Here is a 14493-nt window from a genome sequence, read left to right on the forward strand (position 1 = left end):
GTTTTAGTACGTACATAATTACATAAAATTACCTACGTGCATTGAGCTATGCGTAAATAGGAGAGTTGGGGCTTCAGTAAGACACATAACTGCTAAAATTTGAAATAAATCCTTAACTGATACTTTTCACTGAAAGTTAGAAAGAAAACTCTGTTTAATTTTTATCTATCTCTTCCTGGCCGGGCGTAAAATACATCGTTAGCAGTACGTCAATTATTGACTAGGCGCGGGTAATTTAAACTGCCGCGCTGAAGGTGAACATTGACTTATAAAATATTTGATTATAATCTGCTGCACAAAAGTAGATCTACCATTAGAACAAGAAGATTTGATCTGACAGAATGTACGAGTAGTCGAGGTAATGGTACCAAATTCTGCCCAGCTGCAAGGAGAGTCCTGTTAACATTTATCTATGGGATACAGCGTCAAACTCCTTGAAATAAGGCTACTATCTGAAGTAATGAATGAAATCAGATGCTTACATGCTTGGCTCAAGATAAGGGAAGAGAACAATATTCGGTAGTCGCATCTTATCGTCCGTCATTGATATTATGGAGTTCACTGATACTAGATCAATTACATCCTTACTTTGATTTTGATAGAATTGCAGTTCATGGTTGCAAGAAGTAATAAAACTAATAATTATCAGTGTCCAATGCAGTGTTCATAAACCATGATTTTGTAGAGAAATTTGTAAGTCCATTTTGAGGCGTTATAACATCGTGAAACATTCCCGCTTCAGCTCCTATAGTTCCATGAATTCTGATAGGTGGCAGCGCCATACGTAGCTTTCAAACTGGTGTTTGTAGCGGAGGTGTGTTCCAAGCAGAGAAAGGTCACTGAATTTCTTTCATCGGAAAATCATTGCATCACAGATATCCGTAGGCTCTTGCAGAATATCTACGGAGATCTGGCAGAGAACACAACCCGGGAGGATTGTTGGGCGAGGCGTCTTCCATCGTTGCAACAAGGTCGAGTAAACATGTCCGACATCCAGCGTCCCGGCCGACCGCACACAGCTCTAATTACTGTAATGTTGGAAAGTGTGGAAATTCATTCGAGATGATTGACGGGTTGCAATCAAACGCAATGCCACACCCTAAAGGAGCTCATAAAACACCATTGAACTGTTCTTCCTAATGCACCCTACGGCCCGGATCTCGCACTTTCCATCCTCTTGGCGCAATGTTGGATGCAATTTGTGGGAAGCATTATGTGAGCTATGATGAGCTACAAGACATTTTTATTAACATTTATCAATAGGATACAGTGTCGGAATCCTTGAAACAAAACACGTTATTATCTGAATTAATTATTATTCAACTTGTAAGTAGGCTGTTTAGGTTTTTATGTTGGTAGCGCCACGTAGTGCTCTGTATGAAAATCGCTGACTGCGCTGCGTGCAGTCTGTGGCTGGTTGGACTCATTGTTGGAATATTCGCTTGTGTAGTGTTGGGCAGTTGGATGTGAACAGCGTGTAGCGTTGGGTAGTGTTGCCAATTTAGCGACTTTGTCGCTAGAAATGGCGACTTTTGCCTTCGTCTTAGCGACAAAAAAAAACTTTTTAGCGACAAAAATTATTTAGCGACTTATCTGGCGACTTTTGGAGTACTGACGACTTTTGAAGTACAAATATCAATAACTATTTTGGGCCTGTATTTTCATTAATAAAACTAAGATTTTAACTACAGAATGGGTGCTACACTGACTTTGTTCTAGATTTAGTAAGTTAAATTATGTTCTTAGCAGATAATGTAGCATCGTTCAGCATTTAGTAAACCTGAATGTGGGAACTGCCTACAGAGTAAGAAAACCTTGACTATACAACAATTCATTATTCATTACCCACTAGCCTGTTATCGTCGATAGCGTATCGATCTATAATTCTTCAACTTTTGAACTCCCTTTATTTTTCGAATTGACAAAAAACATACGTAATATTAAGTATAATAAAATATATTTCTGCCCAGCAACCTCTAATTTATTTTCATTCATTATTCATTATTCATTACCCACTAGCCTGTTATCGTCGATAGCGTATCGATCTATAATTCTTCAACTTTTGAACTCCCTTTATTTTTCGAATTGACAAAAAACGTACGTAATATTAAGTATAATAAAATATATTTCTGCCCAGCAACCTCTAATTTTTCGAAATGTTAAACTCGCAATCAAATTATTACCACATGCACAGTGGTAACGCAAGAACAACTCGGTGGGGGCATCTCAGACATTATTACGTTTTAAACATTGAACAACAGGACTGATATCGAGTTACCGAGTGAGTAGATTGTTTCATGACCTCTAGTTCGCCTGAGTTTTAATGTATTTTCAGTGATTATAAATTGGTTAAACTTATGTTGTGGTGGCTTACATAATGGATTTACCGCAGAAGAAGAAGCAGTACGCTCAAAAATATCGGGATGCGTGGGAAGCAGAACCTGAATTCAATGGGTGGCTGAAACCAGTCGTTGGAGACTTATCCAAGGCAAGATGTCAAGTATGTGCAACAGAGTTTTATGCTAAATTGTGTGATATTAGAAAGTATTCGAAAACTATTAAGCATAAACAAAAAATTGATTTAAAAAAAAAAACACAAACCACCTTACCTGTGAAAATTGTTCCGAAAACTACAGTTAGAATAGCAAGCAGAGAGGAAGGTGCCCTTTCTTTATTTATTGCTGAACATTGTTCTATTTTAGCTGTAGATCATTTAGGAATACTCTGCAAGAAGGTGTTTTCCGGTGATGAGGGCGCTAAAAACATGCAATTACATCGTACGAAGTGCACTAACATTATAACTGAAGTTTTGGCTCCATATTTTACACAACCATTGGTTGAAGATACAGGTAACCAAAAATACAGTGTACTAATAGATGAATCCACAGATGTATCAATATCTAAAATGCTAAGTACCGTTACACGGTACTATAGTGTACACAACCAAACCATTAGATCAGCATTTCTCAAACTCGCTGTAGTAAAAACTGCAGATGCAAGAAATCTGGCTGCTGTTCTTGTGAATTCTTTGAAAGATCTCAAACTTCCAATCGCTAATATGGTAGGAATTGGCACAAATAATGCTTCTCCAATGGTTGGAATAAACAATGGGCTTTTCGAAAAACTCAAGAGAGAATATGGTTTGAAGCATTTGGTATTGATCCGTTGCATTTGTCACTCTCTTCAGCTTGCAGTTTCGCACGCCTCTATGAATACCATACCTAGAAACATAGAGTTTCTTGTACGGGAAACCTACAATTGGTTCTCCATTTCACCCAAAAGACAAGAGGAATATAAAAAGGTTTATGAGACAATAAATTGTGGAAAACAGCCACTAAAAATTTTGAAGGTCTGTGCAACACGTTGGCTTTCAATCGAACCAGCAATACGAAGAATTCTGGAGCAGTGGGAAGTCCTAAAGCTACATTTTTCGCTTGCCATGGTTCAAGACAATTGTTACACTGCCGATCTTTTGTACAAGATGTATTGTGACGACTTAAATCATCTTCACATGTTTTACCTTAAACATGCTTTAAAAGACGTACAAATAGCAATAAAAGCTTTTGAAGGAGAAGACAATGACCCCACTAAATTACTAGATACACTTGTATTTCTCATGCAGTCACTCGGACAAAACATAGTTTTTCCAACTGTTGATTTGTTGACAACACCAGTTCCAAGCGACTGTATGTACGCAAATCCGAAACTTGTCTTTATGTTTGAACAGAAATTGTCTGAGTCAAGTTTGTCTGAAAAAAATAAAGTTTATTTGAAGAAGAGATGCATTCAGCTTAGTCTGAAACTCATAAAAGAAATTCAACAAAGACTGCCAAGTAACGTTACGATCCCGAAAAAAATGTCAATGCTGAATGTTGAAGAAACACTAAGAGTGAATAAAAATAATGCTGTAGCGGATGTAGCCAAAGAATTGGGTTTTAGTGGCGATTTCATAGACGGTATGCTGCAAGAATGGCACAATATCAACTTCATTAGGTGGAATAACACTACTAACACTGTTCGATTTTGGAGTGAGGTTTTGCAGTATAAAAATGCAGGTGAGAATCCTTTTTCTTTGATTTCACAACTAGCAATGACTGTTATATGCCTACAGCTTTCAAATGCAGAAGTGGAAAGAGTGTTAAGTTCTATGAACATTATAAAAACTAAACAACGTAACAATTATCGTTAAAGACAATTAATGCTTTGATCATATTGAGAGACCAGCTGAAGAAACAAAATAAAGATTGTACATCTTTTGTCATACCGTCAGACGTATTGGAGCTTATTGGAACGTACAAAAGTTACTCTTTTGCGACAAAACCAGTCGAACTGCAACATCATCTCTTGAGCGACGTTCAACCCTCTACATCAATTACAGTTCTGTCAGAGCATGAAACAGAAGAGTTATTCGATCTTCTAAGTAACGACGATGAATAGCTCACATACCGGTATGTATATATTTTGTAACCTAATTTGAGTTCTTGCTTTCTTTTGTTACAAATATAGTTGTAGATTACTAGTATATTTGACTACTGTGATTGAAACAATAATCTATGTGTTGCGTCAGTTATGATAACATGTTTAATTAAACCTTAGCGTATTTTATACGTACGTTGTTGCAAGCGATGCGTCATTTAATTAAGACAATATAGCAATTACGTATGAAACAATTTTATTAATATTTTATTACCCCCCCCCCCCCCCCCCCACACACACACATGGCTTATTGCACCATTATTCACAGCACGAAATTTTCAGTACACCCCTAGTAAAATCACTTTTAGCGACTTTCTAGCGACTTTTGATATTGAATCTAGCGACTCGGGTTTTTTAGAGATGGCAACACTGGCGTTGGGCAGTTGTTGGAGGTGAGCCGCCAGCAGTGGTGGATGTGGAGAGAGAGATGCCTATATACAAGGTGTTACAAAAAGGTACGGCCAAACTTTCAGGAAACATTCCTCACACACAAAGAAAGAAAATATGTTATGTGGACATGTGTCCGGAAAAGCTTACTTTCCATGTTAGAGCTCATTTTATTACTTCTCTTCAAATCACATTAATCATGGAATGGAAACACACAGCAACAGAACGTACCAGCGTGACTTCAAACACTTTGTTACGGGAAATGTTCAAAATGTCCTCCGTTAGCGAGGATACATGCATCCACCCTCCGTCGCATGAAATCCCTGATGCGCTGATGCAGCCCTGGAGAATGGCGTATTGTATCACAGCCGTCCACAATACGAGCACGAAGACTCTCAACATTTGGTACCGGGGTTGCGTAGACAAGAGCTTTCAAATGCCCCCATAAATGAAAGTCAAGAGGGTTGAGGTCAGGAGAGCGTGGAGGCGACGGAATTGGTCCGCCTCTACCAATCCATCGATCACCGAATCTGTTGTTGAGAAGCGTACGAACACTTCGACTGAAATGTGCAGGAGCTCCATCGTGCACGAACTACATGCTGTGTCGTACTTGTAAAGGCACATGTTCTAGCAGCACAGGTACAGTATCCCGTACGAAATCATGATAACGTGCTCCATTGAGCGTAGGTGGAAGAACATGGGGCCCAATCGAGACATCGCCAACAATGCCTGCCCAAACGTTCACAGAAAATCTGTGTTGATGACGTGATTGCACAATTGCGTGCGGTTTCTCGTCAGACCACACACGTTGATTGTGAAATTTTTCAATTTGATCACGTTGGAATGAAGCCTCATCCGTAAAGAGAACATTTGCACCGAAATGAGGATTGACACATTGTCAGATGAACCATTCGCAGAAGTGTACCCGTGGAGGCCAATCAGCTGCCGATAGTGCCTGCACACGCTGTACACGGTACGGAAACAACTGGTTCTCCGTAGCACTCTCCATACAGTGACGTGGTCAACGTTACCTTGTACAGCAGCAACTTCTCTGACGGTGACATTAGGGTTATCGTCAACTGCACGAAGAATTGCCTCGTCCATTGCAGGTGTCCTCGTCGTTCTAGGTCTTCCCCAGTGGCGAGTCATAGGCTGGAATGTTCCGTGCTCCCTAAGACGCCGATCAATTGCTTCGAACGTCTTCCTGTCGGGAAATCTGTCTCGATACAAACGTACGGCGCCATGGCTATTGTCCCGTGCTAATCCATACATCAAATGGGCATCTGCCAACTCCGTATTTGTAAACATTGCACTGACTGCAAAACCACGTTCATGATGAACACTAACCTGTTGATCCTACGTACTGATGTGCTTGATGCTAGTACTGTAGAGCAATGAGTCGCATGTCAACACAAGCACCGAAGTCAACATTACCTTCCTTCAATTGGGCCAACTGGCGGTGAATCGAGGAAGTACAGTACATACTGACGAAACTAAAATGAGCTCTAACACGGAAATTAAGCGTTTCCGGACACATGTCCACATAACATCTTTTCTTTATCTGTGTGTGAGGAATGTTTCCTGAAAGTTTGGCCGTACCTTTTTTTAACACCATGTATATATATGTATGATGACTTTTGAACATTGTTAAGGTAAATACATTGTTTGTTCTCTATCAAAATGTTTCATTTGCTAACTATGCCTATCAGTAGTTAGTGCCTTCAGTAGTTAAAATCTTTTATTTAGCTTGCAGTATTGGCGCTCGGTGTATTGCAGTATTTCGACTAACGAAGATTTTTATGAGGTAAGTGATTCATGAAAGGTATAGGTTATTATTAGTGAGGGCCATTCTTTTGTAGGGATTATTGAAAGTCAGACTGCGTTGCGCTAAAAAATATTGTGTGTAAGTTTAGTGATGATGACAACAAGTAAAGAGAGAACTGTCTGAGTACGTTCAGTTTTGCTCAGCTGTTTGAAAATCAAATAACGTAGAAGTTTACTAGCACAGTCATTCTTAATTTTCGAAGGGGAAGTTTCAAACTCATGACAAGGTTATTGATGCAGCAAGACTTTGGCTCCGACGTCGACCAGCAGATTGGTACAATTCCAGCACACATGCCCTCTGATTAAAGTGGTCTAACGCAGTCGCATTGAACAAAGATTGTGTTGAAAAATAACCCCCTGTAGCCAAAAGTGTGGGGAATAATATGATGTATTTGAATCCTGAATAAAACCAACCTGCTTTCAGAATAAAAATGCGTCGCATTAGTTATTGAACGCCCTTCGTATCAATCAGCAATACAGGACTGTTTTCCCCAGGCGCTGCCAGCTCACTCGGGCCAGCGGTGTGCACGCCCACCCAGCACTGGCAGGCGTGCGTCGCCCGGCAGTATAGAGATGGCGCCCCTCCAAGCCCGCACCAACATGGTGACCAGACCAAAAGTTCTACTGTCACCTCCGTCAACATGTTAGTTATCTAATAGGTGGATCAGAGGATGCCGGCCTGTGATGTTATCCGTGCGTCTGGGTAAGACTACGCATTAACACGGTCCATCAGGTGATAGAAAAATAGTGGATGAAACGCGAATGAGGGTAGCAATTTGAAGAGCAGAGGGAAAAAAGTGCCAAGGCTCGTGCCGTGGGAAAAAAACCTCTGCGACAGTGGCATGGGTAGTAAGAGCAGAAGTGGCTTACTAGCAGCGATAGTTCATGTAAGGTTGGATTTGTTAGTATGGGTATCATGCATCGTTACCGTGGCAAGCGATGGCGATGTATCCCAGTTTGCTGCAGCCGCTACGTTCCTGAAACAATCGTTATATAGTAGTGGAAGATCGTACATAGATCATCTCACTTTGCGGGGTGTGTGTGTGGAGCTTGTCGGCATGCAGTGTACAGTACGGCTTCCCTGCGTGGTGCCAGTTATTCGGCAAGTGCGTTCCAGCTGGATATCCCGTAATGGCGCCTGATTAACAGGGGCTCACCTGTACCGTTGTGTTTGCGTGTACTTGGCCATAGATGTTAGGTCCTTACAAGTATGTCTTTTGGTCTTTTATGTTTCTATCTACGGTTGTGGTCGTAGTTTCCCAGATTCAGAATAAACGGGTTCTGCGAATGCCTTGAGTTTCTGTTTAGTCTTGTGGTGAGTTTGTTGATTACATCCGTGAGAGTCTCAAGTCGGTATTCCCGGTGAAGGTTCGCGATGCGTGTGTATCGTGGAGCATTGCTTATGATTTTGAGTACTTTCTTTTGTATGAGCTGCAGACGGCGCAGGCGTGCGGGCGCAGCGTATCCCCAGACAGGAGATGCGTACCTCATCAGGGGTCGAATAAGTGTCATGTACATGGACCTCGACACCCTTCTGTTCAGTGTGCTACGCCTGTTGAGCATAGGGTAGAGCTGTTTGAGCCTCGCGCTTGCTCGGTTGGTCATTTGTTGTATGTGGTCCCCCCAGAGTAATTTCCGGTCCAGCCAGACACCAAGGTATTTGACTTTCTCACGGAAACGTATTGGGCGTGCATCTAGAGTTATTGGTCTGCAGTATCGGTGCTTGCGCAGTTGCTTCGGTCTTCTAGTGAACAGAACGGCTTCGCACTTGTCGACGTTTACTCTAACACGCCATTTCTCCAAACAAGGCTCAGGCACTCTGAGTGCAGTCTGTAAGCGTGACGTAATGTTTGATGGTTTCCAATCTTGCGCGAGGATGGCTGTGTCATCCGCGTAGATTGCCATCGTTGAGTTGTGTGTGGTTGGGAGATCGTTTATGTAGAGGTTAAACAGTAGGGGCCCTAGGATGCTTCCCCGGGGTACTCCCGCGTGTATACCGTGTCGTGTTGGTTGTTTTCCCTGCACGTCAGTGTTGAAACAACTGTCTGTGAGGCATGAGTATGAGACGCAGCAGCCCGTCGGGGAATCCCGCGTCGCTGAGTTTGCGAATGAGGCCATTGTGCCATAGACGGTCGAAAGCCTTTTCGATGTCCAGGAACACCGCCCCTGTTGCTTTGTTTGTGTTGAAGCCATGTGTTGTATGTTCAACGACCCGTAAGAGTTGTTGTGTTGTGGTGTGGTGATCCCTGAAGCCGAATTGCTCCGGTCTCAGGATGTCGTTTGTTATGCAGTGCCTAGTGATGCGTTTGAGAATCACCTTCTCAACAGTCTTGCTGAGCGAGCTCAGAAGGCTGATGGGTCGTACTGCTGTGTCGACAGAAGGCTCGTGTTGCAGCTGTTACGTCACGGCTGGATGGTGGCCTCCACGGGCTGGCAGGCATGGCTGGCAATGGATGACACTGGTGGACAGCAGCTCTGCGGGCTGTTCTCCGAAGCGTTCTCTTTGAGGACTTGCAACCACTGGACTCGCCCTCCAGCGCTGCGGCCTCCAGCTGGGAGACAGAGTCTGGCAGCTCTAGAATCGGCTGCAGGAACGGGACAAAAAGCAACAGTGGCTCAACCTCCTGGCTGAGGGCGTACAGCTTCTTGGCCTTGATGGCCAAGCCTCCAGTAGGCCTAGCAGAATCATGGCAGTCTCTGCATCCCATGAGTGATGACCCAGAAACTGGCGCTACAGTATGCAGTGGAAGAGTCCCTCCTGCGAGCCTTGTGATTCCACACAGTGAACAGCCATAACATTATGACCACCTACGTAATAGCCAGTGTGTCCACCTCTCCACAGATAATAATGGCGACGAGATGTGGAATGAAAACAATGAGGCTTGGTAGGCCGCTGAAGGGAGTTGGCACCACATCTGCACACATATATCACCCAACTCCCGTAATTTCCGGGGGTGGGGGGAGGGGGGGGGTGATGAGCTCTGACGCCACATTTGGTCATGTCCCAGATGTGTTCGATCGGGTTCAGATCTGGCGACTTGAGGGCAGCATATAAATTGGAACTCGACACTGTGTTCCTCGATCCACTCCAGCACAATCCTGGTCTTCTGACATGACGCATTATCTCGCCACTGCCATCGGCAAACATGATCGTCATAAAGGGCTGTAGATGGTCTGCAACCAGTGTAAAATACTCCCTGGACGTCAAGGTGCCTTGCACGAGCTCCACTGGACCATGGATGCCCATGTGAATGTTCCCCAACTTGCCTCCAACCTGCAGTACAGGTGTGAACGAGCTGTTTCATCGGAGGACGACAGATTCGCTCCCTTCCACTGGCATGATGAAGAAGGTATCGGGGTTCATCAGACCACACAAATCTCTGCCACTGCACCAACTTCTGGTGCCAATGGTCACGTGTCCATTTCAGTCGTAATGGCCGACATTGTGGTACTGACATTGGCACATGCATGGGTCGTCGATTGCGGAGGCCCATCTTTAGGAGTGTTCGGTGCACTGTGCGTTCAGACACACTTGTACTCTGCCCGGCATTAAAGTCTGATATTAGTTCCATCACAGTTCACTGTGTGTACTGGCTTAGCAATCTGCTCAGCCTACAACGTCCGACATGCCCAATGACGCGCGGCGGCCTAATCCCATGACATCTGGACGTGGTTTCACCTTGTTTTCGCCACGTGTTGAAGACAATAATCACAGCATTCCTCGTACACCTGAAAATTCGAACACGATCCGAAATGCTAATGTCGAGCCTCTGGGCGATCACAGTCTCCCCTCGGTCAGACTCAGTTAGTTCGCGCAACTTCCCCATTCCATACAAGGACAGAAAGCTCACTCATACTACACGTACCGAGCGTGTGTCTGACTAGCAGTCATTCTTCGCCAGGTGACGCTGCTATCGCCTGCACAGGTTCAAATGGATAATAGGTTGGTCGTTGTAATGTTCTGACCGTCAGTGTAGACCATAGTAGACGACTATGCCCAAAGAGTGTTCACTGACGTAGCCTCTCCTCTATCAAGGGACAGCTGCAAATGAGAGTGAAATTAAGAAAGGGGGAGTATTTTTGTCTCAGCACCTGCAGTTTATGGATAGCGCCTTAGATTAATAATCAAAACGTCGTGTGTCCGGGGTTTGATCCCAGCCACTGCTTAAATTCTGAATAAAAATCATCAGCAATGGCGGCCAAACACTTCCGACTTAAGAAGTCACCATCGTTCTGCCAACGCCGTTTGTCAAAAAGACCGGAGGAGCGCACATTTGTTCAGGCCACTCTCTTGCCCTTGTGGCGGGAAACTCACCCTAAAAGGCAGAAGAATCAAAACGAACAACTTTATGAGAATGCAGAATGAAATGGAAACCACAGCATTAAAGACACACAATGTGTGTTGACAGGACATGTGGGGTGACACTGAAAAAGTGTCGTGATGACCTCTGCATTGGCAGAAGATTACAAACTACTCCCATGTTCGAAACTTTGGGAAGGGAGTGCAAGGGGGAGGTGACCATGAGAAAAAGATTGAATAATCAGAGAAAAGGTAATGTTCTACGAAGCGGGACGTGGAATGTCAGAATTTTGAAAGTGGTAGGGAAGCTAGAAAGTCCGTAAAAGGAAGTACTAAGGCTTAGTCTAGGTTTGGTGGGGGTCAGTGAAGTGAAATGGAAGGAGGACAAGGATTTCTGGGCAGCCGAGTATAGGGTGGTATCAACAGCAGCAGAAAATGGTATAATAGGAGCAGGATTCGTTATGAATAGAACAACAGGGCAGAGAGTGAGTTAGTGTGAAGTTCAGGTATGCATATCGATGTCGCAAACAGAAGATCAAGACATAGTGAAAGTATATGACGATGTCGAATGGGTAATTCAGCACGTAAAGGCAGACGGGAGTCTAATAGCTAGTCACAGAGACTGGAATGCAGTTATAAGGAAAGGAGAAGAAGAAACGGTTACGGGAGAACATGGCTTGTTAATAGGAATAAGACAGTGAGCAACTGAGTTCTGACATAAATATTAGATAGTAACTGTTCCGGGGTATCGACAAGCGCTGGCACGAAGACGAAGATCGCAAGAACAAAGATGGCGATGAGATGTCAGCCATTACCCTGCTGACAAGGACCGCATCACGACAGAAGCGCCCTCTAGCCGAAGAGAATATTAGCGCCGCTCCTGTCAGCCTCGTATGGACAGTATTAGCACAGTACTAACAGAGAGCACTACGACAGCAGTGACGTGTGATCCATATCAGTTGCTTACATGGATCTTCTTTACAGCAAAGGACTTCCATTGTTTGCATGTTCTGTGGGGCCATAGATACTGCTATAAGGAATAGCTTAGTAGGCAGGTCATTGTAGAGGAATGGCAATCTCTAAAAAGCGCAGTCACAGAAGTTGGAGAGAAACAAATTGGTACAAAGAAGCTAACCGCAAAAAATCCATAGATAACAAAGGAAATAGTTCTGTTGATGGCTGAAAGAAAGAAGTACAAACAGGTTCAGGGAAATTCAGGCATACGGAAATATAGGTCACGTGTGTATGATGTAAATAGGAAGTGCAGGAAGAAAAATGTGTGTGTGAAATCTTACGGGACTTAACTGCTAGGGTCATCAGTCCCTAAGCTTACATACTACTTAACCTAAATTATTCTAAGGACAAACACACACACACCCATGCCCGAGGGAGGACTCGAACCAGCCGCACAGTCTATGACTGCAGCGCCCGAGACCGCTCGGCTAAACCAGCGCGGCAGAAGTGCAGGCAACTAAGGCTAAATGGCTACATGAAAAACGTGAAGAAATCGAGAAAGAAATGATTGTCGGAAGGACTGAGTAAGCATATAGAAAAGTCAAAACAATCCTCGCAGAAATTAAAAGCAAGGGCGGTAACATTAAGTTCAAAATGGTTCTAAACACTATGGGACTTAACATCTGAGATCATCAGTCCCCTAGACTTAGAACTACTTAAACCTAAATGACCTAAGGACATTACACACACCCATACCCGAGGCAGGATTCGAACCTGCGACCGCACCAGTAGCGCGGTTCCGGACTGAAGCGCATAGAAGCGCTCGGCCACAGCGGTCGACTGGTAATATTAAGTGTGTAATGGGAATTCCAGTGTTACATGCAGAGGAGAGAGCGCATAGGTGGAAAGAGTACATTGAAGAACACTATGAGGGGGAGGACGTCATAGAAGACGAAGGAGAGGCCGATATAGAAGAGAGATGGTAAATGAAGCAGGCAAAAGGGAATACAAACGTCTCAAAAATGAGATCAACAGGAAGTGCAAAATGGCTAAGCAGGGATGGCTAGAGGACAGATGTAGAGGCATATATCACTAGGGGGTAAGATAGATACTGCGTACAGGAAAATTAAAGAGACATTTGGAGAAAAGAGAACCACTTGTATGAATAACAAGAGCTCAGATGGAAAACCAGTTCTAAGCAAAGAAGGGAAAACAGGAAGGTGGAAGGAGTATATAAATGATCTATACAAGGGCGATGTATTTGAGAGCAATATTATGGAAATGGAAGAGGACGTAGAAGAAGATGAAATGGGAGATATGATACTGCATGAAGAATTTGACAGATCACTGAAAGACCTAAGTCGAAACAAGGCCCCGGGAGTAGACAACATTCCATTACAACTTCTGATGGCCTCTGGAGAGCCAGCCCTGACAAAATTCGTCCATCTGGTGAGAAAGATGTATGAGACAGGCGAAATGCCCTCAGACTTCGAGAAGAATATAATAATTCCAATCCCAAAGAAATCAGGTGTTGACAGGTGTGAAAATTACCGAACTATCAATTTGGTAAGTCCCGCCTGCAAAATACTAACATGAATTGTTTACAGACGAATGGAAAAACTGTAGAAGCCGGCCTTGGGGAAGATCAGTTTGAATTCCGTAGAAATGTTGGACACGTGAGACAATACTGACCTTACGACTTATCTTAGAAGATAGAATAAGGAAAGGCAAACCGACGTTTCTAACATTTGTAGACTCAGAGAAAGCTTTTGACAATGCTGACTGGAATACTCTCTTTCAAATTCTGAAGGTGGCAGGAGTAAAATACAGCGAGTGAAAGGCTATTTAAAATTCGTAGAGAAACCAGTCGGCAATTATAAAGAGTCGAGGGGCGTGAAAGGGAAGCAGTGGTTGGGAAGGGACTGAGACAGGAGTGTAGCCTATCCTCAATGTTATTCAGTCTGCATGTTGAGCAAGCAGTAAAGGAAACAAAAGGAAAATTCCGAATAGGAATTAAAATCCATGGAGAAGCAATAAAAACTTCGAGGTTTGACGATGACATTGTAATTCTGTTGGAGACAGCAAAGGACCTGGAAGAACATTTTTGAAAGTCTCTTCGGGTTTGCTGCCGGATCCTAAAATCAACTTGACTCGATATTTCGGCGATCCAACTGTTCGCCATCTTCAGGAAATGCTGCTTCTGCTGATGAGTCCCGCTGAGAACTGACGCCAGGTTGCAAATCGACGTCCTACATAGGCCACCGTTCAGTACACGGCACATGCGCCGCCCATCACAGTTTCTGCCTTCCAAAACCGGGAGGTGGCGCCGCCCTTAGTGAAACACTGCTGGCAACGATATATCGCAATCAAGGCCGCACCAAAGAACGTTCAGCTTTGCTGCGAGATAATACAGGATTCCACGTCTTGCTAAGAGGAAACCCATTGTCTCTGTTGATCAACCTAATTTCAATCGTTGGCAGCAGTGTTTCACTAAGGGCGGCGCCACCTCCCTGTTTTGGAAGGCAGAAAGTGTGATGGGCGGCACATGCGCG

This window comes from Schistocerca americana, chromosome 6 (genome assembly GCF_021461395.2).
Source record: "Schistocerca americana isolate TAMUIC-IGC-003095 chromosome 6, iqSchAmer2.1, whole genome shotgun sequence".
NCBI classification, from domain to species: domain Eukaryota; kingdom Metazoa; phylum Arthropoda; class Insecta; order Orthoptera; family Acrididae; genus Schistocerca; species Schistocerca americana.